The sequence below is a fragment of the Cryptotermes secundus genome, unplaced genomic scaffold (assembly GCF_002891405.2).
Source record: "Cryptotermes secundus unplaced genomic scaffold, Csec_1.0 scaffold964, whole genome shotgun sequence".
In the NCBI taxonomy this organism is placed as follows: Eukaryota; Metazoa; Arthropoda; class Insecta; order Blattodea; family Kalotermitidae; genus Cryptotermes; species Cryptotermes secundus.
The window spans coordinates 928,313-954,707 of NW_019725428.1; the positions used below are offsets into that span (position 1 = coordinate 928,313).

At 43.2% G+C, this 26,395-nt stretch overlaps 1 protein-coding gene across 6 annotated transcripts in view; it reads left to right on the forward strand.

The window, feature by feature from the left end:
- The window catches only part of LOC111863425 (AF4/FMR2 family member 4), a 460,597-nt gene that overhangs the window by 355,444 nt on the left and 78,758 nt on the right, over positions 1 to 26,395 (forward strand). The window contains exon 1 of one of the 6 annotated variants that reach the window (XM_033751059.1): positions 10,026 to 10,521. The exons of the other annotated variants lie outside the window; for them this stretch is intronic. The gene's annotated coding sequence lies outside the window, so the exon portion shown is untranslated. Of the gene's footprint in view, positions 1 to 10,025; positions 10,522 to 26,395 lie in introns of those variants that run through there. 6 annotated transcript variants of the gene reach the window in all.

The window sequence follows — 26,395 nt, forward strand, 5'->3', positions numbered from 1 at the left end:
AATATCGTCACTACTGTTACCTGCTGAGTTAGGCCAATATTTTCTTTGGTTGCCGAATGACCACCACTTTCTAGATGGCTCAACGTACCATAACCACACTCCCCGAGATTTATATTTAAAAGCTTGTTGTAGAGTTCTTGTAACGGTAAATTTATCTACGTAACAGGCCATGGAGGCCCGTAGGGTTATGAGACGTTGAGGGTCTCACATTATCTAGACAGACGGCTCGCAGAGGGCGGTGAGGCTGTCAGCCTTACGCACCGGCCGCCCTTTACCCCCCAGGAAGATTCCTGGTACTTCTTTTATTAGAGGCTGAGTCGACCCCAGGGCCATAGTGCGGCTGGAAGGATTAGGTCAATTGAAAAAAGAAATCCATCTCATCCGGACTCGAACCCACAACCTTCCGACTTGTAGCATAGTGCCTCAACCAACTACGCTACCACGTGCCCCCTGCAGAATTGTATGGAGGTCTACAACTTATCGTTAGCTGTAATTTGATTGTAGTTTATTCCCGATAATTTTTTAATTTTATGAAAATAAACATATACAATTGAATTCCATCATTTTACGAGTATTAACGGCTTTTCCCTATAGGTCATTCTTGAGGGGTTGTGCGGGTACAAAAAAAGAGCGCACGTCTGACGCTCCGGCAAGGCTAGTAAGCTTGTTCGCCCGCTTTACCAGAACCAGTTCCGCATATCCTGGTATCTAGTTTACATCTTGACGTTCTCAATCAGAATCTTGAGTGAGTATGTCTTCTTCATCCATAATCCCCTCCTACTCCCAGCACACGATTAAATCATTAAGTTCTTTGTTCTGTTAACTTTCCGCGCTCATCAATTAATTAGTCCTTCTTAGATACCGACATTTCCTTTAGCACTTCATTTTTAAATACTTTGAATTTATTTTATTTTTTTCATATATGAACGCGAGTAGAGTTTTAATTTAATATACAACTTTCTTTCCGGTCTAGAAAACCGAAATTAATGGCCGTGGGGATTCGTTGCGCTTACCACGCGACACCCTCTATCCGCTAAAGTTGGCACTAAACTTCGCCGACAAGCGGCGGTCGCTCGGTCGGTATAGTTCGCTTGCGGACTAAATTCACGGAGTTTTTTTTTTATATAACTTTCCTAGTTGTTCCTTTGTGTCGGAAAGGAATGAGAAGATAGAAGTCTGAAATGAATATTAACAGAAATCTTCTTAAATTTATTCTCCTCTTAAAAGGGATGATGACCTGAGGGGCTGCACTGGCCAGTAAATAGAACAAAGTAAAGAGTAATCCATCGTAACTCAAGCTGACGAGGTGTCTTTACCAGCGAGCTTGCTGTACGCTTGTGGGCGGGAAAGAGTTGTGTCCTCCAGCTGCTGAGCTGCTGGCTATTTTTGACAAGTGTCAGAAACAGTAGCTCTTGGTCGCGTTTGCAAACAAAATGATAGGACCTACGAGTATTGCCGCCAGCATATTGGACTGTATGTCAGTCTTTTATTCCCTCTCTGAAAGCAAGCCGGGTCAAGCGGTGACGCTTATGACATATTTGGGAAGTGGCGGTTTGGCCGGGATGTTGAATTATGACAGGATTTTCGTTGCAGTCCCTCCAGCCAGTTGCCGGTGCAGTATCGTAATTTAGGCCACGACCACTTCATACTACGAACTACACTATCATATAGTCATTCGACGCTCTGTGTAGTCTGAGCTACTGACAAACTCTACGTAAATGCTCTGAAATAAAATTGACGTCATTTCTTTCCATCACCGCTCTTGCCCCCCACCCTTCTCCCCCTCATGCCGACAGAGACCTGTGAAATTGTCATTGTTATCCAAGTTCATACGTTATTTTTCCGATTCTGATTTAAAAAATATGTTTTGCGCATCAAGAAATTCACCGACATGTACTGATCCCGAAGGTTCATTACTGTATTCACAATACTCCATCATTAAACGCTCTCCAGAAACAGGCGATTCCGGGGTACATCCTCACACCATACTTCTTTAAGATCAGTTCAAATATTATTCTCCCATGTACGCCTAGGTTTTCCAAAAAGTGTCTTCCCTTTTTCTTTTCCAGCTAAAACATGATGTACTGTCTTCGCTCGCTTGGAAACCGGGATCGTGGGTTCGAATCCCACTCAGGGCATGGACGTTTAGTTTGTGTGTGTTTTTCTGTGTTTGTGTACAGGTAGAGGCTTTGCGACGAGCTGATCACCCGCCCAAGGAGTCCCTACCAAATGTGTAAGATATAGAAAAACCGAAGTGAACGGAGAAGTTCATGGAGGTAGGCCTAGGCCCACTGGGGCTGTAGTGTCAAGAAAAAAAAATGCATTTTTCGTACTTCCTATGCCTCTTTTATTCCCAGCCGATCTCATTCCTGGATTTTATCCTCCATATGATATTCGGTGTATTCGGTGAAGCTTGTCATTATGCAGGATTATCCTTCTCCTGATATTTTCTCCCGCGCATGCCAGAATATTCTCTTCGACGCGCGAGCATGTTCTCGTAATTATTGTTGTTTATTTTAACTGCAAATTAGTTTTACCTTGTGGCGGTGGTACTGCAGTAAGACACAACACACAAATAACATATATCACACAAAATAACACACCACGCTCAGACAAAACACAGCACACAAAACTACACAAACAATAAAGGACACGCTACACACAATTACAACTACAATTATTCAAATTAATATTAATAAAAAATAAGCATGCTATACACTAAACAGTAACAGTAATGAAATACGCAATATCATGAACTGATGCACTCACATTTCACCCTGACCTTCACTCCACTCCACTTCACTACGCTTACGTACCCTTCACATCCTCACCACAATTTGAGAAACAAGACACACGTCTGTACGAAAGAACATTTTCCATCTTCAGTTGGTATATCTTGAAATAAATGGGAGCATACTTAGTACTGGGTTAGCCGTATCATTTTGCGAATTTTTTTCAGTTCAGTTCACTTACTGATGTTCCCTGATTTACTGACATTATGGGCAAGCAAATAAAAAAAAATAAAAGAAAGACGATGTAAATAGACACTGACAAGTAATAATAATTGGTGGCAGCACTGTTATGCCAAGTATAGTGTTTATGTTTTTGGTTAGTACTGTAGGAAATGACTTATTACTTAACGTGTTTTACCGTATCACGGTAATCCTTTAGCCAGGCCGTACATTTTTATTTAATGATATTTATTGTTTGATGGTCTGGTTTTCTGTGTTTATGCTTTATATGAATTGTTGAACTGTTTTACTAAAGTATTAGTAATAATAATAATAATAATAATAATAATAATAATTCATTTCAATTACTTTATTTGTTAAAGTGCCTGACAAAGTCCGTTCTGATAAACTGCCGAATATACGTATCATGTTGGTGGTTATCTGGACGGACCTCCATTTTTAAATCTAAATGCATTCATTTGCAGACGGAATTTATGCAGGCCTGTTCTTCACACAGCGCAAGCTGAAGATAGACATTTTCATCTTTTCGGTTTCGTTTCCTCATCTCGTTGGAACCCGGTTTTGCAGTTGGGGGAAGACCCGTATTGTATTGTAATCATAACAAAAAACATGCAACATTTGCGATAATGGAAAGAAGAAACGTGTTTTACCTACATTGAGTTCAACCGGTCTTGTTAAAGAACGGAGTACAGTGAGTACAAAGGCGCCTGTTACAGTTTATTCCGGCAACTTGTGATAGCTTTCCGTCAGTCTCTTTCGAGGGCTAATAGGATATATAGACAGATCTGTTATTCGCATTTGCTGCAACATAGCAGATTCTTAGAAATAAACTGAAAGTATATGTATATCGATGATCTGTATTGTAATTTGGAGAAAGCTGATGAGTAACGGCCTGTAAAAATGTGTATATGTTGAAAACATTCGTTGTAATCGTGGTGCATTTTATGGAGTGCTGAGGAATTAGGCTGTGCACGTTCTAAAACCACTTGTAGGCAGGCCTTCTAGTGGTTTGGACAGAAGAGGGATGAAGTGAGAGGAGGCTGGAAAAAAATTGTATAATGAGGAGCTTCATAACTTTTACTTACCGCCGAAAAAAGTCCGTGGCTTTAGTCCGCAAGCAAACTATACCGACCGAACGACCTTGTCGGCGAAGTTAGTATCAACTTTAGCGGATAGAGGGTGTCGTGTGGTCAGCGCAACGAATCCCACCAGCCGTTAATTTCGGTTTTCTAGACCGGAGCCGCTATATCCTTGAAATAGCTCCTCAGTTATCCTCACGAGGCTGAGTGGACCCCGTTTCAGACCCACCACTTCTCAGAAAATCTGATAGCGCCCGGAATCGAACCCGGGACCTCTGGATCTGTAACAAGAACCTCTGACCACTAGACCACAGATGCGGTCCGAGTATTACTAAAATGATGAAGTCAAAGAGGATGAGATGGGCAGGGCGTGTAGTACGCATGGCGGCAAAGATGAATGTATATAGGATTGTGGTGGGAAAGCAGAAGCATAGAGGCCACTAGAAGAACAAGACGTATGTGGGAGGAATATATTAAGATAGTGAGATAGGATAAGGTGGTATGGATGGGATTCTTCTGGCTCATGATAGGGAGCAGTGGAGGGTTCTTGTGAACACGGTAATGAACCTTCGGGTTCCATGCAATGTTGGGGAATTCTTGTGGCTTCCCAAGAAGGGCTCAGCTCCTTGACGTTAGTTTGTGATGCTATAGTTCTCGTCTGAACTGTTATTTCTACAGGACTGTCCTCGTCAGTTTCCCTACTGTGCGCAGTATGTTACGACTATAATTCGTTACTGATGCAGAGTCCCTGTTGACGCTTTGTATTCTGGTGGTCCCGGGTTTGGAGACCTGCTGTTGTGTGACTGAGAATTGTCGCGAGTTTTCTCAGTCCTTCCCAGAAAATATAGTGATACAGTTTTAAGTCGGTCCACGGTAATTTCCTTCCACAACCTTTCGTGTTTATTATTCACTAATTATCCTAGCGCCGATTACAGTGGCCGCGCGGTCTGAGACATGTACTGTCTTCACTCACTCGAACGCTGCGATCGTGAGTTCGAATCCCACAAAAGGCATGGATGTCTGCATTGTGTGCGTTTATACTGCGTTTGTGTTGTCCTGTGTGTAGGTAGCGGTCTTGAGACGGGCTGATCCCTCGTCCAAGGAGTCCTACTGTCTGTGTAAAAAAAGGTTACAACCTGAAGAAGAGGCCAGGGCCCAAGAAAGGGCTGTAGAGCCATTGATGAGCAAATGAACGAAAGTATCCTGTTATTCGACGCTGTATAATCTTAGCTTTTTCAAGCATTGATAAATAAACCGAGTAAAAACGTGTGTGGCGGCGAATACAAATCGCAGTTCACTCACACATCAGTGATTGTAATTACTCAACTGATGAGGAAATGTTCCGCCTCGTATGGAACCCAAAGGTTTCATAAACACCCACCATTGGATACTATTCTGAACCGGTTGAAACCTGTTCACACAACTAACGTTTCACAGTGCCAAGCTGTTTACAGTATTTTATGAATCGGAACTTGCGTCCAACAAAACATTCCAAAGATCAGTGAAGTTAGTCCTGTTTACGGAAGCGAAATCCCTTTCTTCTGGGAACAAACGAACTACGTAAGTAACTACTGTGAAAATGATATACATCGTCATATCTGCTCTGTGTATAAACCCTCAGGTTCTATTTCCGTAATAGCGTACGCTTCTCTCATTCTCCTTATATATGCTACATGTCCTGCTCATCCAGTTCGTTGAAGAGATCCAACCATGACGTTTGAAGCTGTGGTTTACTCTACCCCCCCCCCTTGTCACTTAGTCTTTGGACGGCTGTTGTACTGCGATGTCGAAAGCAAATGGAAAAACTACAAAATTATCAATTTTCCTGGATAGTCTCTTTCCAAAAACAGAGATACCATATATGCGACCAGAAGACGAGAAAAAAGACGTAAGAAGATGCTGGATGACCTTGGGGACAGAAGAGGATATTTTTATTTGAAGGAGGAACTGTTTTGGAAGAGACTGTGGACCTGTCGTATGACAGATTACTGATGAAATGAAATATCTATTCCCAGCACCCTAAATCTAACTTTCTGCTTCTTTTGAACTAGTAAAAACACATAAAAACCATAAATTATAGTAGTCTTATAGAAATGGCTGACGGTGTAGTAGGATTATCAACTGGGCTGTACACACGAAATGTTTGATGTGCTTGAGTTGCTATTTGGAAGTGCCGTGTCCTGCTTCTTGTTTCCTTTGGCCTTTACATCCTTTCCCATTCCTATGACACAGATCTGCCTTCTCATTCGATGTTAGATCTGTTTCCGGGTCCTACGTTCTTAATCTGTTAGTAGCGAACCTCGGATATAGTGACTTGGAATTTTTTGTGAGAGAGCCCGGTTTCGAATCTCGACTCAACCATTTATGCTACCAGAACTCGTAACAAATGTTCAGAGGCTGTGCTTTAAAAGAGGACGTTGCTGCTTCATTAGGGCACGTGGTAGCGTAGTTGGTTGAGGCACTGTGTTACAAGCCGGAAGGTCGCGGGTTAGATTCCCGATGATGTCACTGGATTTTTCAGTTGGCCTACTCGTTCCAGCCTCACTGTGGCCTTGGGTTCGACTCAGCCTCTAACAGAAATGAGTACCAGAAATCTTCCTGGGAGGCAAATGGCTGCCGGCGCGTAAGGCTGACAACCTTACCACCATCTGTGAGCCAATTGTCTAGAATATATGGGAGTCTCGACGTCTCACAACCCTATGAGCCTACCTTCCTTACCCATTTTTGGCCTTACATTGCTGCTTTATTTGTTTACTTTCAATTCCTCGCAGTCGCTCTCCTGTTCAGCACCACGTAACCTGACCTGTTCAGGTGGCCCTAAGCAAAACATGTGGGCGAATGAGATTGTGACTGTGAATTCTTGGATGTGGTAATATATCGTCTGGTAGACGTTTACAGAAGTTTCTTAGGAATGTGGTGTCTCCATCTCTCCATGTGAAACGGAGGTGAACAGCTACCAAACTGTAAAGCTTCAAATTGAAGATCTTACTTATCTGATCCAGGGTTTCTCCTAATGATTTCGCGAAGTGAAATTAAAGGTTCCTTAACAAAATTAGATTACAGTGTTTAAAAAGTAGTAAATTGCTAATATGTGGGGCTCCCGGTAGCGTAGTTGAGAGAGGCACTATGCTACAAGCCGGAAGGTCGCGGGTTCAATTCCCGATGAGGTCATTGGATTTTGTTCAGTTTACCTAATCCTACCAGCCGCACTATGGCTCTGGGGTTGACTCAGCCTCTAACAGAAATGCGTATCAGGAATTAATTAAATAATTTTCCGGGGGAGTAAAGCGCGGCGGGCGCGTAAGGCTGACAACCTTACCGCCATCTTTGAGCCGATTGTCTAGATAATGTGGGGCCCTCAACGTCTCACAACCCTCTGGCCTTTCAGGGCCTGTTACAGGGATAGCTTTACTTTTTTTACTTTTTAAATTGCTAATATGTGGCATATTAGACTTTAAGCTTCATGTCTCGTATACATGAAATGCGATTTTGTTTCTAAATGTGTGCTATTAAGTAATAACGTTTATCTCGTTTCATGTTTGACAGGCATTTGTTATTATCCTTACTTATTTGTCTTCGTTCGCTTGGACGCTGGGATCGTGGGTTCGAATCCCATTTATGGCATGTATGTTTGGTGTGTGTTTGTGTTGACCTCTGTTTAGGTAGAGGCCTTGCGACGAACTGTTCACTCGTCCAAGGAGTCCTACCGTCCGTGGAAAATGATTACTCAACTGAATAAGAGGCCAGGGCCCTTAATGGGCTGGAAGAGCCATTGGAAAACATAATACTTCATGCATAAGAACTTTATCAGGGGTTCCATAAGTATTATTGAATACGAAATCGTTCCTTGGTCACGTTAAATTAGCAGACACTCGTCTAGTCGAATGCTTGTTGATAAGTTGTGTAGACCATGAACAGTTGCTTCCCTGTCCTTTCCATTTCGAGATACGCGGCTATTTTCCAGTTCCATTGCACGATAAATAACCGCTGCAGTTGACAGAACGTCAATGCCTAAACCATCTCCCAGTTATCCAAAAATGTTTTTGTAGTTTGTCGCGAATTTATTTTGTAATGTTATCGGTGCCGTGTGTTGAAGTTACCTCGTCCGCACTGACAAGTATAAATCAGGATTATTTTCGTCGTACTCACGTATTTTTTTTATTGCTAGTGGGGTGGGACTAAGTCCCTTGTACTGCGGCTACTTCTGGCCTATTGTACCAGCCCCTGATGATAGGTGAGGGTGATTGTGGAGCAGTTGGTGGAATGAAGATTGTCAGGGCAAACCGAAGTACTCGGAGAAAACCTGCCCCAGCGCCACTTTGTCCACCATAAATCCCACTTGACCAGACCCCGGGATCGAACCCGGGCCGCCGCGGTGGGAAGCCAGCGACTAACCGCTTGAGCTATGGCGCGGCCATCGTCGTACTCACGTAAATGCGAGGATATCAACGCTCCTAAATAGCACTTCAAAAATTGTTAGTTCTACCATAATACATTAAAAAACTCCGTGGCCTCTAGTCCGCAAGAGTATAGACCGAGCGACCACCGTTTGTCGGCGAAGTTAGTGCCAACTTTCGCGGATAGAGGGTGGTACGTGGTCAACGCACCGGATCCCAACGGCCGTTAATCTCGGTTTTCTAGACCTGAGCCGCTATTTCCATGCATAGCGGCTCAGTTAACTCCGTAGTACATTACCGATGTAAAATGTCGAACTGTTTCTGATAATGTAGCGATTCAGCATAGCATCTTGTAGAAAGAACCGCAGAGCATCTTGCATGAAAAACTATATAATTTGCCAACTCTGCGGAGCAGATCCCTTCTTGAGATGTTAATAGTCGCACAGCTGCTCAAGAAATCTCTCCTCCCTCCTTATGGAACACGAAAGTTCATACTGTGTTCAGAAAAGGCCGCTACTTTTCCCTGTGTTGAGTCGCATCACACAAGTTCCACACCGTAACATTCTGTATCTTAAACACCCATTCTAATGTACTCCAATCTGTCCTTGGTGTTTAAAATGGTCTCTTCTTGTCAGGTTTCCCGACTAAAATGTATGCATTTCTCATCTCGACCATTCGTGCTATATTCCCCGCCTGTTTCATCCTCCTTGGTTTCATCATCTTGGTATTTGGCGAAAAGTACAGATTATGGATGTTATCATTATAGAATGTCGCCGGTATAGCTATGGGCTGGACGGCCGAGGTTCGATTCCCAGCAGGAGCAAGATTTTTTTCTTCTCCATGGCGTCCAGACCGGCTCTGGGGCCCACCCAAATTCCTATCAAATGGGCACCGGGAGTTATTTCCTCTTGGGTGAAGCCGAGACGTGAAGCTGACCATTCTCCTTCACCTAGTGCCTAGGTTAAGAATGGTGGAGCTATACCTGCTTTCCCTCATACGTCTTCGTGCTTAATTAATGAAGCACATGGACAGCTTTGCCTTTCCCCCCCCCCCGCATGATAACATTTCTCTTAGCCTACTGCATTTCCTTTGTCTCAGTTCCAAATAATCTCAACATCCTGCTCTCGAATGCCATCATACTTTCTTCGGACCCATACTAAACAGCAGGCAAAATCATATATCTGCATATTTTAAGAATTACATTTTTAGACAGGAAACAGAAACTGTGATCTCGACGGTTTGTGTAATAAAACGAAAGAGCCTGGCCAATACCGTAAACTTCAACTACGGAGACACGCCTAGGGAAGTCTATTTGTGTAATGCCGCAAATGTTTTCGAAACACGTAATAGATTTACTCGTTGCTCATCTCCGTATCTCTCTCTCTCTCCTCGCCTCCGTTTTTTCCCCATTGTGTTTGAGGACACTTCCCCCTTCCAACTGTTAAGGGGGTCTGTGCCATTACCCCTATTTACCCCCTCTTTTACTTCGTAACCCCTCCCCACTTTCTGGTCCCGCTTTGTGTGTTGCCACTGAGGCCTAATCCCGCCAAACTAAACCGAAGCTCATGTTAGCGTTCTATTGGACCAAACACCAAAGTGCCTACTTAGTTTACGAGTGCAGTTCGTAGTGTGTTTACCTGCCGGCAGCTGTTGTCCAAACGCATTGCGGAAGGAGACACAAGCGATATAGATATTCCGTAAATGAAGTTTGACATTGTGTTTATTTATTTCGCTCCGAGTCCTTGCGTCAACGCAGTGTAAACACAGTGAAAATGTTACAGCAGTGACGCGTTTGTAGTATTTATGTTTCGTTTGGTGTCAGTGATGTTGAGTTGTGACAGTGTGTGTGTGTCTAGTCGTGCTTTCTCATTAATGGAGTACAATATGGACGCTTCGTAAGCACTTGAGCTGCTAAGACGTTACAGATTGGATTGCTTTAGTGTAGTGAATTGAGTGTAGGTGAGCTGTGTCAGGCTGCCTATATCTCTCTCTTTCTTTTACTTTCCCCTCTCCGCTTGCTGCTACGTGTTTCAGTGTAGTCGCAATCCTTGTGTCATTGGAGGAGAGTTTCCGGTAAGTTGGTTTGCTAGACAGACGGATGTTTGAGCTTAGCAGAAAACTGAATAGGAGGCATGTTTTGTACGGATACAAAGGCGTTTGATAGCTGCTGCTGTTAGTAGAATCTAGAACTCAGTATGTATGAACCCACAGCGCGTAATGTTAAACTATTGTCCAGTTTGTGTTCTTCCGGGCTGTGACACCCTGTATGTAGTCTTGTACAAGAATACCTACTTCTCGGAGAAAAATACTGCCTCCATCGTCAAGGTTTGGGTATCTAGAGTGAGAAATTAGCGCGGTTGTGAAGGCAGGATGGTTAACCCTGATGATGGGAGCAGAATGTTCCTCCGAAATGTCGATATCCGCGTACAAGACTGCACAGTGTCACGCCCCAGACTACCGCAATCTGAAACTTCTGGATTTACGGCTGCATCTGTTTTATAGCCTTCAGTCTCGAGACATGAATGTGCTCTGAAATCCCCACCAATCACTGTTCGAGGAATTCCATGTTGCAGAATGTGGAAAACAATAGAAGCGAGACACGTCATGATTTCTTGTCGTTTTCTTTTTCACGACGCTGTCAGGACTGTATAGTGTCGAATGGGGCTGATGGTGCATGATTTTGGAAAGGATTTGGAAAGAAGGGGTCCTGGTGTAACCGGGTGTTCTGGAATTTGCGCGAGCACTACCACTTAAAACGTCATTTAGGATACTCGTCCCGGTCGGTTTCGAACCTTTCACCACCAGAATACGAGTCAAGAGCATTACCGCTGCGCCAACCCTCTCGATCAATGATGACATCGGGATAGTGATAAATACAGAAACTATCATCGTCTCGTTTGCTTTCCGAGTCACGTCATTGTTTTGTACGGTCCCGAGAAGCGAACTGTTAGCCTCGGGGATGAGCATAAATTATAAATCTCTGAAAAAAAGTGTTCAATAACATACTTATGTTGATATTTCGCTATATAAAGTAAAGTAAATGTATCCCTGTAAAAGGCCGTGGAGCCCCCTATAGTTGTGAGATGTTGAGGTTCCCACATTTTCTAGACAATCGTCTCACAGATGGCGGTGAGGTTGTCAGCCTTATGCATCAGCCGCCCTTTACCCCCTGGAAGATCCCTGGTGCTCGTTTCTGTTAGAAGCTGAGTCGTCCCCAGGGCCATAGCGCGGCTGATAGGACTAGGTGAATTTAAAAAATCCACCTCATCGGTATTCAATCCCGCGACTTTCCGTTTTGTGGCATAGTGCCTCAACCAACCACGCTACCGCGTGGCCCATTTCACTATATGTGGACAATATTTATCGAAACACATTCTAAAGTATTCTTTGTTCTTAACGAAAAAGTGTTAAATCTCTCGTATCATATGTGGATATAGTTACATTTTCCTCCGTAATTTAAATTCGGGCTTCGGGTAATGAGTTCGTAAAGAACGGCATTATTGCATTCGGTAGAAGGACGTCGTATAGACTTGAATGTATTTTTTGCGAAATGTGGCCTAGTCGTGTAAATGATATATCCTTTTCCATTAACCCTTCAAAACAGCAGTTGCTGTATGTTCAACCAGTCTTAACATTAAGAGAGTTGCGTATCGCCACAGATTCTGTGTAGGTGTTTCGCATGATTATCAGAACAGGCAGCTGTTATTTCCCAAAACAATCTAGTGATTGATCTCCATATGGGAGACGAATTGTGTTTTGTGGGTGGAAGGATCAGAAATTCGTGCTTCTGTTTCTAGCCCCCCCCCCCCGTACATGCCACTTAAAAGTGTTCGTTACTCATCCAGAATATATACATGAAAATACCTCTGTACAACAAATCTGTATACATTTCAAAATAATGAAGAAATTCCGGGAAGAATTTTCCCTTAATACGGTACGGACCGCATAGAAAATGACGCGTTCAGCAGTTCTATTATCGCGTCTTCGTTGCCGCTTAAACGTGTTTACTGAGACGTTGCCTAGCAACGACAAGGAGAATACAGATAGAAGGGATGTATGAAGTACGCCGTTGAGATGGGCTCATATGCTTTGATATACGTACCAAGTTCTCATGAAGATTGATTCAGGCGTTCAGAAGTTGATGAGAGGCTGTCATAGACACAGACACCAAGTTGAGCTCATAAGCCTACTTTTATATTTTAAAAATAAAGAAAATAGGCTAAAAACAACACAAGTAGAGATTAATATTAGAGACACTTCTTGGGAACCTTCAACGTCGAAGTTTTTCTGTATTCCCCTCCTATTTTTTTCGCTCTCTCTCTCTCATATCAGTGTGCATAGATTTATACTTCAGAGCGTTAAAAATGCCGTGTTTCAGATTTAAGCACGTGTTTAATGCTATAAGATGGGACATTGAAACATATGTACTGTGACCTACAGATAGTGTGCATTTATTATTTTAGGGCTGTTATTTCGATTTGAGCCTCATCCAGTACATAAAATCTAATTCAGCTTCAAAACGGTGTAGCCTTAGATACTGACAGCGTCATTAAAAAAACATAAATAAGCACACAAATAAATGTGTAAGCTGTTGGTTATGTGCTCTCGAGTGCAGCTTATTTTACTTGCCACTTCGAGTATTCAGCCTTCTAGCTGTTGTAGCGATGTGCTTTGGGGGAGTACACTCAATCGTTTTCAATCCCGGCCCCACCCCCAAAAAATGAATGGACTGGAGTCGGGTGAACGGGGAGTCCAAGTTGTAGCCCCCGCCTCTCACTACGAATCTGGTCCCCGTTCGGTATTTGGCGCACAACACATGTCACAAGACGGAGGAAGATCGTAATTTTCTGGAATGGCCAAATTTACATTACTGCATATTATTTTAACATGTCGCTTCTCTGTTTTTGTGATTGCTCAACGCGCAGTTAACATTGGGAGTATCTCTTCTTGAGTTCTTTGCATTCATCGAGTTTCTAGAACACCAAACTCAGCAAGCTTGTTTACATTCCTCGACACTTGGAACGCGATTTATTCTGTTCTGATTCAGTAACTATCGATCGCCCAGACGCTGTAGCGACGGGCTGCGGGTTGGACGGCCGGGGTTCGATTCCCAGTAAGGACAAGAGATTCATCTGCTCTGTAGCGTCTAAACCGGTTTTCGTGCACAACCCAGCCTCACATTTATAAAGGATGACTGAAAACTAAAACTCAATATTCGTCTATCAGTATACTGTCACGTGTAGGGTGGTACGAGTGACGAAAATAACGGGTTCTAGTTCAGATGATTGGATTTATTAGCACATTGGTTAAAGGTTCTCTTACACTTAAATACAGCGCTATCTCTGATTTACACAATTTCCAGCTCACCGTTGAACGCGCGCTAGGATTCCCAGTCGTCTCCTGGCAACGGATCTCAATACAGAAACAACACATAAATCACTATGAAGCCTTCTTGCTATTTCGTCTCCAGTCACTCTGGAACCTCAGAACTAAAAATTTTTTCTGGATTTATTCCTCCAGCCTAGACTGACTCGTAACTGCCCCTCAGAATTACACTGTCACTGCATTCAGTTCATTTATAAACACCGCACAGACCCCACGGAAAACACCGTCTCTGTTGATGACGTCACTGCTTACGCGTAAGTGTGTTTACCGAGCCGTTGCTTAGAAACTGGTTGCATAACCCCGTTGTTCCACCGCTGCTCGGCACGGACTACATAGAATACACAACCTCGTCTATTGCGTGTTGGACCGTGTTTACAGAGCTGTTGCCTGGCAGCGCGTTGATCAAATCTGTTACAGCACTAAACTGACAGGTAGTAGAAGAGGCCAGAAACTCCCGAGGTTTGAATGGACGGAATATTATTAATTCTTGAAACCTGAATAGGCGAACAGCTTATCCATGATGATGCTGAAAATTATGCCACTATGCTGTGCAGTAAGTCGTCCCTGTGCTTAATTAAGTACCACACAATGCAAACTTGTAGGACAGTAGAGGTAAGCCTACATATTCTCAACTTCTATCCTGGATGTATATTTAAGGAAATACAAGGCAAATACTTCACACTGCTGTGCAGTGTAACAGATACTGTTTACATTCCATTAGGTTTGTTAACAATTCTTTTGCAGGTTCTGTAAATGCACATTTCCAACAGGTGGGGCGAACAAGTGCAAAGAGAAACTTGTTGGAGAAGGTCTGTGCTGTAAATAGAGTTTACATTTACACTCTGGTGTTTTTTTACGACGCTGGTTGTATGTAGATACGTAATGTCTAATTGTAGAATGATATTGAACAATAGTCTGGTAAGATTTGAAAGAAAGCGTTCGTGGTCTGATCGAGTTACTGTACCAGCATTTGCCTGGAAGGATAGGAAACAAATAAATCAGGATACTCTGTCCTGGTCGAGGTTCGATCCAAGACCCCCCCCCCCCCCAGAATACANCGTTACCACTGCACTAGCCTGCTCCGTACACTCTTATGATACATTGCCTTTCCTTGGAAATTGTTAGGCCAGGTTCCTTATTTTGAAAAACTGAAATGAGATTTAGATCATCACCATGTTGTTTACCGATCCGTTGCGTAGCAACGGCCCTCTGTTCTGTCTCTACTGTTCCAGCTTCCAGGCACCATGTCACACTGCATTCAAGAGTTTTTGGGCACGATGTGTTCTGTGCGGTCCGTGTCGTTTCGAATACCCAGTATGTAGTTAAGGGAAAGTGAGGTATGTGGTGGAAAGGGCCAGTTAGTGAGTGAGTGACCTCTCGACTTACCCCAAGTAGAGGAGTTGCCAGTAGTTGTCAGGCCACTGCTCGCATCGAATAGGAGGCCCAATTTCAAAACATATGAAAGCCTTGTAAAGAACAAAAATATTATCACGTGTCGGGTGGTACAAGTGACGAAATTAACGGTTTCTGTTTGAATGATTGGATTTATTAGCACCTTCGTTACAAGTTCTCTTAATCGCGCTTAAATACAGCGCTATCGCTGATTTACCCACTTTCCAGTTCACCGTTACACACGCACTAGGATTCTCCGTCTTCATTAATCGTCACCCAGCAACGGATGTAAACACAAAAATTAGCTCTTCAAATCACTGTGAAGTCTTCAATCGCTCTGGAACCTCAGAACTAAAAATTCTTCTGCACTCACTCAACCAGCTTACGGCTGACTCGTAACTGCCCCCCTGAATGAGTTCTGTCGCTCCCTTCTCTTATAAGTACCCTGCACAGACCCCACGGTAAACACCGTCTCTGTTGTAATGACGTCACCTCTTTTATAACGCAGTCCGATACACGGAAATGTGTTTACCCCGCCATTGCTTAGAGACAGATTGCATAACCCCGTTATTCTACTGTTGCTTGGCACGGAACGCATAGAAAAACAGCCTCATCTATTGTTGCGTAACCTAGAAACGGACCCTTTACTAAGAATTTGTCTTCTCGGAACTTGTTTAGCAACACATTGCCTAGCAATGGCTGTACATATAACATAGTCATAGGTCCCAACAGGACCTGAAACCAAGATTGACTGTGCTGACCAGGCCAACAGTAGTTTACTCGCCCGACCGAAGTTCTTCTCAGAGCTTCTTGTTATCAGTAGCAGTTGATCAACTGTATTATAATACGATATAATAAACACAAGATAAAACTCACTGACGAGGCACGTGACACAAGGTTATAAGAGATATTGGTGAAAGCGGGATATGAGTGAGGTACTGATTTTATAAGATCTGAGGTGTTCACGGTGGTGACTATGAAGAATGCCGTCTTCTGGGATCTTGAGCCGTATAGATCTTGTGTGAACCGATGTTTCGGAGGAACGTATCGTCTCCATCTTCAGGGTAAAGAAATCCGCGAGCGAGGAACCAGCGTGAGCAGGTGGCCGCAGACTGAGCCACTAGTCGGAAACACCCAAGATCTACATGGCGCCACATCCCAGAAGACGACATTCTACAGATACTTATTTGTTTTCGGTCGGTACTGAGACCGCATCTTGCTACGAAACAAACCATTCGGATTAAACGTTTATGCGTGCACTCCTACATTGCCGATTGCACATTTTCAGAGAGTGTTATAAAATTCATGAGCAGAAACATTATTGATCTTGTAGAAAGTGTCCTTTGACAGTTTATGAAGGACAGGATGGTCACGTGGTTTGGGATACACTTCCTTGTTAAGAAGTTTTTATTTTGCCGTATTGTCGAAGTTCGCAGTAAACCATTTGACGAAGTTTTAACTCCTGAATTATTACAGACCACAGAGCCCTAATTGGCTGTGTTAGACTTTCAAGCGACATAGTTTCAACACACAGTTTGCCTATCTTTATGCCTTGGAAAGTAATAAATGAATATTAACAAGAAGTTCTTGGAAGAACTAATCGCACATTTTCCTTTGATAGGACTGCATAGGAAATGAATAAAAAATAAGGGTGATACACAGACACACACAGCGATGTTATAAGACTGATAGCAAAAATTAGACAGACAGACACCAAGGTGATCTTATAAGCCTCCTCTTATTTTTTAAACGAAGGAAAGTAGGTGACTCACCTAAAACTAGTGTCGAGGTCAAGAAAACGTAGATGTATACATCCACTCCCCTGTACGCCTTCACAGTGTAGTCCTTAATTAGTTGAGCACAGGGACATTGCTTTGTTTTTTCACTGACTCTACAGCCTCCTTGGGCCCTGGCCTCTGATTTTCAGTTTCATGATCATTTCACAGACAGTAGGACACCTGGACGAGTCATCAGCTCGTCGCAAGGCCTGTACCTAAACACAGAATAAACATATACACATACCAAACATCCATACCTTGTGAGGGATTCGAACCCCCGATCCCGTCTTCCGAGTGAGCGAAGACAGTACATGCCTTAGACCGCTGGGCTAGCGTGACCGGCGACATTATACCTTAAGGAAAGTGGGTTAAAAATCTCGTTAGAAACCCAGTCCAATGAATGATACCATTTGGTAGACCTAGATCTAGATGGAAGGATAATATTAAAATGGGTCTTAGGGGAATATGTTGTGGAGAATAGTGGAATTATTGTACTGGCCCGGGGTGGGGTCAGCTGGCGATGCTGAATCTGTGGGTCTCATACATCGGAATTTCTTGGTAAGAAAAGAGATAAACGTCCGCTGAATCATGAAATTATTTAATTTGTGTGTGACTCTTGGATTTATGGTCCACTCAAGTGCTGATGTTACATAATGGGCCTGCTGTTGCCCCATAAAAACTGTTCAAACGAGCTCTTGAAAACTGTTTTCTCCTCATCGCGTGTAGAACGGTTGTGGCTCTCCGGAGTCTCGTTTATAAGAACTGTCTGCAACGCGTTAAAGTGAATTAGACATTAAACTAATAGAGACTGAACATCGCTGTGTGTTGTGTAGTGCTCCTGGTCTATATTCGGAAGACATGTGGTTTGAATCTCGGCTTTAATGGCTCAGGTTTTATATAATTGTTCTCAGTCCTTCCAGAAAATCGTTAATGAATTTAAATTGAAGCCCCTTCATGTGACATTCCTCTTCAATTCATTATCCCCATTCCCAGTATTTGACGCTGTATGATCATTGAAGTTGGAAAAGAGTCCTTAAATAGCGGTCATTCAATGGAGATTTCATCTTTACTTTCGTGACCTAAAACGCAACTTAACATTCATGCAACATGTGAACACTCGGTAGTTTGTTGCTGTGGTAACCCGAAATTACATGATTACAAAGCGTTGATCTCACGCATACAAAATTATGTGCGCGTGTATGTATATATAGATTGGATGAATGGATTCGCTTTATATTATTGGTTTTAGTTTTGAGATTGAGGGAATATATCGAATCCAGAACATAAGCTTTGGATAGCAACACTGTATGATGCCCCCGTGGAGTACTCGTTAGCGTACAAGTTTAGTGTTCCGGAGGGTTCGGTTTTGACCCCACCATTGCCATTAATCTCGAAAATAGAACCAACAAAAAGAAAAGTCATCTGAAGACTGGAGTACAGCCAACTTCCGAAATATCGCGTGTCAACTAAGCGTCATGCAGTATATAATTGAATGTTTTTTCTGTGGACCCGAATGTTTGATGTTAGTGAAGAAATAAATAATTGAATGGAAACAGAAGAAATACGTTCCACGGAGCGTCGCAGAATACACGAATCACGGATCATAAATGCACTGAGTGAGCCTAATGTCAAAGCATCAAAACAAATGGAAATAATATTTGGAAAGAGGTGCTGAATCTCACATTCGAAACTGCAGTCAGTACAAACTCAGGGGTAGAATATGACAGACGCCAGACAAACAAAAGAAGAAACAGAGAGTTCTATCTTCTGGGATGTAACGCTGTGTAGTCTATGTCTTGTCAGCCGACGTTTAGGAGGAACGTGTCACCCCTATCTTCACAATCGCCACCCTGCCACCTGCTTTCCCATGTTGGTTGCCTTCGCTTATTCTTCAGCCTGAAGGTAGAGGTCACAGATCTGCTTTTCGCTAGGTTTCACTGTAGTTTCTTGCTTTGCCTGTTGTTCAGTCCTGCATATGGAGGGAACATGTTCCCCCGAAACGTCGTTTGACTTCAAACGGATTACACGACGTCATATCTAATATGAAACTGTTCGTAACCAGCGTTGTGAGAACCTCAAATCTTATGAAAGAAGAAACAGTTTTATTCCTTATAATCGGAGCAGGCCCGAAGCATAATATGGGTTGTTAATGATGTTGATAATAGATGGACATTGTCCATCGTAAATGTGGTAAGGTGAATTCCTAATTTAAAGCTGTGGAAAACACGTGCAGCGTTCTCTCTCTGTGTGGGCGGAGTTTCCTCACCTTTTCTTACTGGGTTGTGGAAGCAACAAAACAAAAGCGATGTTCGTTTATTTGGATGGTTCCGTCAAAATGAAGATGGCTGTAAGATCCCAGGTTGTTGACACGTGATGGAGAGTCACGTGATTCCGTTTTTTTCCTCTCTTTTCTTTTCCTGCCGCTTCATGACTGAGTGATTCTATTCGTGTTTACCGGGTTATGACCATTTCTATTTATACCGTTCAAGAGGGACGGTGACTGGAATTCTCAGACTCGATAAACAAGTTTGGGTATTAAGCAGCGAATTGTGGGATATCTAGAATGTGCCGTCGCATATGCTAGATTGTACAGACGTGCAAATGGAGTAGCTAACTCGTAGAGCAGTGTCATTCTTTAGAAGCTCATAGTGGCTCACATAGTCGAGAAATTTCCAGCACTTATATGAAACTCGGTTCGCCAGTCCCTGTCCTGAGCCACATGAATCCGATATATAACTTCCATCCTGTTTCATTAAGTTCAATTTTAATATGATCTTCCCATCTACACCTGCGCCTTCCAGTTGGTATTTTTAACCTATTTTCCTTAATATGAAAAAATAAAAGGAGGCTTCTGAGATCAACTTGCTGTCTGCCCATCTCTGCATGCACACATATGCAATACATATATACACATGTATATACATATGCAACAGTAGAAGATATTTTCTTTGCGGTCCGTGTCATATCAAAGGAAAATATATGAATAGTTCTTCGCAGAACGTCCTGATTCATTTATCTATCAGTGCAACAGGACGCTAAAATACAGCATTATCTATCAGAACTTTGTATACATTTGTCTTCTGTCATGTGTGTCATGTTCTGCAGGTGCTGCGCATCTCCTTCTGCTTGATTTGATTATTCTAATACTATTTGGCGAAGAGTACCTGTGGTCTAGTGGTCAGAATTCCTGCTACAGATCCACAGGTCCGGGTTCGATTCTCGGTTCTACCAGATTTTCTGAGAAGTAGTGGGTCTGGAACGGAGTCCACTCAGCCTCGTGAGGATTAATTCGCTTAGTGGGGGGTGGAATCCAACTGCGGCCACTGATTGGCCTATTGTAGCCCGCCCCGGGTTATTATGATAATGGAGAATTTGGTGGAATGAAGATTGGCAGAGTACTCGGAGAAAATCCGCCCCAGCGCCACTTTGTCCACCACAAATCCCACTTAACCAGACCCGGGATCGAACCCGGGCCGCCGCGATGGGAAGCCAGCGACTACCCGCTTGAGCTATGGCGCGGCAAAGCCTCGTGAGGATAATTGAGGAGCTATTTAAAGGAAATAGCGGCTACGGTCTAGAAAACCGAAAATAACGGCCGTGGGAATTCGTTGCGCTGACCACGTGACATCGTCTACCCACAAGAGCTGGTACTAACTTCGCCGACATGCGGCGGTTGCTAAGTCGGTATAGTTCGCTTGCGGACTAAATCCACGGAGTACAAATTATGAAGCTCCCTATCGAGCCTACTAGTATAACTTAATACAAAAAAGGCAAAATTATGATTTGTAAATTTGTAATCCCAGCGTTTTTAGATACCAGATGATAAGACGAAAGTTTCTCCATTTTCCGATCAGTGATGTTCACGGAAACAGTCACTGGTTTACTCTGAGAAAAGGGGAATCCCACAAATAAACCGTGTAAGTGAAATTGTAAATTTCACATTAAAGCAGGCTGTACACTTGTTACAGCTACTCTGTACAGTGCTAAATGACGTAAAAGTTAAACAAAAGGGTATTTATAATTCTTGGTAATTATTTTCAGTATTTTGATCCCCACTAGAAGAGTACATAATCAGGATGTCACGCGGACGTGTTTTTGCTTGTGGCCTGTTTCGTCTACTTTTCCCTTTATGAAATTCTCATTAAATGTGGCATGCAGACCCTACTAACATACGAATGTAAAATCTGTCAGGCACCAAACGCTAGATGTAGTTCAGTAATACAAGAAAACTCTACAATTGGAATTTGAAGTTCTTAGAGCGGTGATCATGAAGACTACTATCTTCTGGCGTTTCCGACGTTTCAGAAGACCATACTGCCTCCATCTTCAGAGTCAGAGAGCAGCAAGATCCTTGCTGGAGGTACTCTTATTCTGAGGATGGAGTCAACTGAGAAACGTTAGTAAGCCTCTGCATGGTACGACATCTCAGGGGACAGTACTCTTCTGCACACCAGACCTACAAGATTGTAGATCTTAGGTACTATGCTACAAGCTGGAAGGTCGCGGGTTCGAGTCCCAATTTGGTAGTTTTTTTTTTCATTTGACATAGTGCTTCCAGCCGCACTATGGCCCTGGGGTCGACTCACCCTCCAGCAAATGAGTACCAGAAATCTTCCTGGGGGTAAAGGGCGGCCAGCGCGTAAGGCCGGCCACCTTACCGCCATCTGTGAGCCGATTGTCTAGAAAATGAGGGAGCCTCGACGTCTCACGTTTCTATGGGCCTTCACGACCTGTTACAGCGATAGCTTTATCTTTTACCTATTGATAAAAATGTTTTGATTCTGTTAACACTTTTTGTGATATGTGTATGTGTACGTACATGTTCTGTTTATAGCCTAAAGGCGGAGTAACAGACAAGTGAGCAGACATCTCGCCCTTGTTCATAGTAGATTATTGTATCTCTTCAACTACAGTCGTCACTTCCGCATTTCCATGATGTTAGAATTGCAATCTAATGAAGCCTAGTAGTTGCTGTAGTCATAACTAAGTATAGCTCTTTGTGTGATATTATGCTTCATTTTTATGCAATGGTATTTGTTTACTAAGATTTCTTTTAACGCTATAAATCCCCAGGAGTTCTCGAAGTACCTGCTTTAACGTACTGAAACTGCGCATTCTGCCCACAGAGTGTTTGTTTGTTTCGTGTGGTTCTCACAGCAAGAAGCAATTTGTTTCCCTAAACATCATTAACTGATTGGTCTTTTTAACGGAAGCATGTTTCCTGTTGAAATCTTATATATTATTTAGAGGAAATTAAGTCTTTAGATTTAATTTAATTTGGATACTTCTTTTAGTTTTTGTTATAAATATGAAAGTGTACGCGGTAGCGTAGTTGGTTGAAGCACTATGTTACAAGCCGGGAGGTCGAGGATTCGATACCCGATGAGGTCTTTTCTTTTTAATTTACCTAACCCTTCCAGCCGCACTATGGCTCTGGAGCCGACTCATCCTATAACAGAAATGAGTACCAGGAATCTTCCTGGGAGTAAAGGGCGGCCGGCGCGTAAGGATGACAAACTTACAGCCATCTGAGAGCGGATTGTGTAGAGAAAATGTGGGGCCCTCAACGTCCCACAACCGTATGGGCCTCCAAGGCCTACTACAGGGATACAGCTATATAAATATGTAAAACGACATGATAAATAACATCGCAATAACGCGAGAGTGTGTGGGCTAAGTGCCACGCATTGCACTGCGAAGCTAGGGCAACTCACAGCTTCACTTACGTTCATGGTTCTAGATGTTATCATAGGCTTGAAAACTCGCCTTAACGTTACACGTGCTCTGTATCCGGTCGTATTCAGTCTTAAGCAAGGAGAATTAGCCCGAGATAATCTTAAATAGTAATAATAGTAATGTCTGGACGAGTGCTGAAGGCGAATGTTGGCTTCTTCTGCTTTACCTCACAACTGCTCGAGCTGTATCCAAACTAGCACGAAGTTACGTCTTCACGCCCTTCATAATCTGGCTCAGTGTAGTGACTGGGCTACTGACTAGAGGACAGGGTTCGTTTAGACCTGCTGTGGGGCCCACCCAGCCTCCTATAAAATAGGTACCTCTGGCTCTTTCCTCCGGGTTAAGGCGCCCAGGGCGTGAAGCTTACCTGTTATCTATTTCTAGTGCCAAAGTTAATGTATGGGAACTTCATCTACGGTAGTAATAGTACTGAAACTCTCAAGGCGTTCTGGGGCCTTCTGTTGACACGTTCGGCCTCAAGCGTCTAACAAGTTCTTGAAGGACGTCCTTAAGTTTACATTGGTACACTATCGTTAATTTCAGGAGTTTATATGTCTGCATTCTGCCGGTCACGGTAGCCGAGCGGTCTAAGGCATGTACTGTCTTCGTTCGCTTGGAAACCGGAATCGTGGGTTCGAATCCCACTCAGGGCATAGATGTTTAATTTGTTTGTGTACAGATAGAGGCCTTGCGACTAGCTGATCACCCGCCCAAGGAGTCCTACCGAATGTGTAAGATTTAGAAAAACCGAAATGAACGGAGAAGTTCATGGATGTAGGCCTAGGCCCACTGGGGCTGTAGTGCCAAGGAAAAAAAATGCATTCTGTTATAGTATCAAGGTCATTTCTCCTCGGTGCATAATTTTCGTTAGTGCTAATTCGGACTTTAGTTCTGAGTTAGTTCCTTAAGTCTTTCCGTACGTATCTGTGGTCTGTCTCTTGAATTTTATCCCAGAAGCTGTGAACCATAACTGTTCACAGCAATAATATTAATGGTGACGATTATTGTGATGCAAACAATGCGCGAGTCGTTCGTTAGTGACGCAGACCATTACCTCATCATTGGAAAGTTATGAGGTATTTCCAACATACTTCCGCTAATTGTACGTCTTTAGGAATTTCATACATTCTTACGCGGGATTTTTCGTCCCTAATGTTAAACTTCATGGCCTGTAGTCCGCAAGCGAACTATACCGACCGAGCGACCGCCGCTTGTCGGTGAAGTTAGTGCCAACTTTATCGAGGTCAACGCAACGAATTTCCACGATCGTTAATTTCGGTTTTCTAGACCGGAGCCGCCATTTCCTTTAAATAGCTCCTCAGTTATCCTCACGAGGCTGAGTGTACCCCGTTCCACTACTTGTCAGAAAATCTGGTATACCCGGAAATCGAACCCGGACCTCTGGATCTGTAGCCAGGAACTGTGACCACTAGACCACAGAGGAGGCCAGTCCATAGGGTTGCTTACACAAAATATGGCGTACCGTGGTTCGTAGAACAGATGGGCTTTAGTGGGCCCTTGAAATAACCGTTTAAACTTGTGGAACGTAGCACTTCATAGCCAGAGGAAGCTGTGACAAGTTAAATCTGTAATTGGGTGCTGAAGTTGATAAGTGTTCTTGCCGTTGCAGTGCCACTTCAAACTCCAAGGCAAGGATCATACAAAAGGTTCTCGAATAGTGTATCGGCCATGAATAATAAAATTGATTTCTGGAATTCATTGCCGGGTACACCCGGTCGTATGGTTGACTAATCCCGTAAGTTTATTGCGTTCCGTGATTTATTCGTTGAGTTTGTTCCGTTCTTCCGGGCAGTAAAGGTAGTAACGATAGTGTACTAGACGCGAACGGAGATGAAGCACGTCATGTAACCAGAATATGTGGCAATGGATGGTAGATTTCAGAATGCAAATATCTTGGAACAAAAATGTTTGGGTACACTTGAGGTTTATAAAGATAGGATTTATGTTCAGGAATTGCTTTTTATTAATCGGTTCAGATTTGTTACCCATTTTTTTTATTTTATACTATCAAACTCCATGGAGAAGAATTCTTTTTAAGAAGCTGATAGTCGCCAAACTGTCCAAGAAAATCTCTACGTTGCACGAAACAAGTTGGTTATATCACCCCGCTACTGTTCCTTATCTTGAGCCACATGAGTCCAATCCATACACGATTTCTTTGAGTTCCATGTTAATAGCATAATTCCATCTCTCTTTACAAAGGGAGAGAGCGTTAATTTTTGCTTTTTTCTTTCTTTTAACTGTTGTTAAATTTAGTCTCTCAGCCTGAAATACAAATTAAAGCTCTTGTTGCAATCTTCTTGATTATGAAACCGTATAGTTTGATAAATATGTACCAGCTTTTCGGAGGAACATATTGCCGCCATCTTCAGGTATGAAATGAACCAAGCTGGGAAGAGAGGAATAAAGAAACGGGTAACAGCGTAGGAGTACCACTTGTATTGTCAGTAACCTTTTGTACCCCCACCCCTCATAAGTAGTCCTTTCCCAGCCTGACTCAAAGTCTGCAGATGTGCTGTAAGCCCCTACGAAACCTTAGTACTTACGTACTAGACTTCACTGTTTTATTTATATATTTGTAGTTTAGTTAACGATGTCAGTAACTCAGATTATGGGCCTGGAGCGCAGAAAGAAAGACAGTTGACAGTGAATTGGAGACGGCCGAGGCCTAATGTAAGGTATTCTCCTGGCATTTTCTTCGTGGTACTGAGAAAAGTCGCGTAGAACCTCAGGATAAGCGGCCGAGATTCGAACCGGCTACATGTCGAATAAATTCAGAAGCGGTGTCGCTTGACTGAACTTGGCTTGTTGCACGGTGGAAACCGAGAGGGCCACAAACAATACGAATCTTCGCACCGTGGAAACCACAGATCTTACATAAGTATTTGAAAACCAGTGGTCCTACTCAGGTAAGCAGAGCACACAGTCCTAGTCGCAGGATGAAGAAGAAGAAGAAGACAGTATTGCAGTTTAAATTCTTCGTTTGTTCGTTTGAAACTACGCGGCATATGGAAGAAACAGTTTTATCGTAATAAACAAAAAAAAATGGACGTGATTTTGGTTTGGTAGCAGCGACTATATAAAAGTTTGAGTATTAATAAGAAATGCCGCGCCACAGCTCAAGCGGTTAGTCGCTGGCTTACCACCGCGGCGGCCCAGGTTCGATCCCGGGTCTGGTCAAGTGGGATTTATGGTGGACAAGTGGCGCTGGGGCAGGTTTTCTCCGAGTACTTCGGTTTCCCCTGCCAATCTTCATTCCACCATTTGCTCTATAATCACCCTCACCTATCATCTGGGGCTGGTACAATAGGCCAGAAGTGGCCGCAGTACAAGGGACTTAGTCCCACCCCACTAGCAATAAAAAAAATAATAAGAATCCTATTTGGCGGTTGGATAAGGAGGCTCTTTGTCCCATGATTCTTACGTCGGACCGGTGCCTACTGACTTCCTGTATGTGGGGCAGGTTTCGCCGCCAACAGGTGGTGAAACAGGGGAGAAAGAGAACGCCAGCTGTTCGCTATACGAGACGCACTATTCTTGGCCCTTGTTCAGTATATGCAGGGATACTCACTTTATACCGACGCAAATTGCTGCATGGTTAATATGGGCTTTAATACTGTCTCACGGCCGGCTGG